Source organism: Lipotes vexillifer, unplaced genomic scaffold (assembly GCF_000442215.2).
Source record: "Lipotes vexillifer unplaced genomic scaffold, Lipotes_vexillifer_v1.1 scaffold394, whole genome shotgun sequence".
Lineage (NCBI taxonomy): Eukaryota > Metazoa > Chordata > Mammalia > Artiodactyla > Lipotidae > Lipotes > Lipotes vexillifer.
The window spans coordinates 2,607,744-2,608,210 of NW_006791731.1; the positions used below are offsets into that span (position 1 = coordinate 2,607,744).

The following is a 467-nucleotide window of genomic DNA, read 5'->3' on the forward strand; positions in this document are numbered from 1 at the left end:
GTTTTTTTTTTTTTTTTTACATCTTTATTGGAGTATAATTGCTTTACAATGGTGTGTTAGTTTCTGCTTTATAACCAAGTGAATCAGCTATATATATACACACCCGGCACTCCTTGATTTCACGAAGCTGCATCACTTACAGGCTATTTTCAGAGAATCGGGCCACCATGTCGCCTGAAAGAGGGACAGCTCAAGGAGTCTGGAGGCGTCGTACCGGAAGGCCCGGGAAATGGGCAAGTGGTCGAGGCGCGAGTGGTGGCTCTGGGGACCAGAGCCCAGGGGAAGGACACAGCGCCCAGCTTGAAACTGTTTGCTTTCGTTGCCCAAGCCGAGGCGATGCCCACAGGCCTCCAGAGGCTTTCAGGCCGCCGGCCCATGCCTGGGACATGTGAGGACCCTCGCTGTCACAGCGGGCAGGGGGTCCTGAGGCGTCTGGTTCTGGGCCCGTCCTCCGTGCCACCGCTCTT

The 467-nt window shown here is 54.8% G+C and overlaps 1 protein-coding gene across 1 annotated transcript in view; it reads left to right on the top strand.

Moving 5' to 3' along the window:
• SLC45A4 (solute carrier family 45 member 4) overlaps positions 1 to 467 on the top strand; it is a 32,606-nt gene that overhangs the window by 9,615 nt on the left and 22,524 nt on the right. The window lies entirely within an intron of this gene.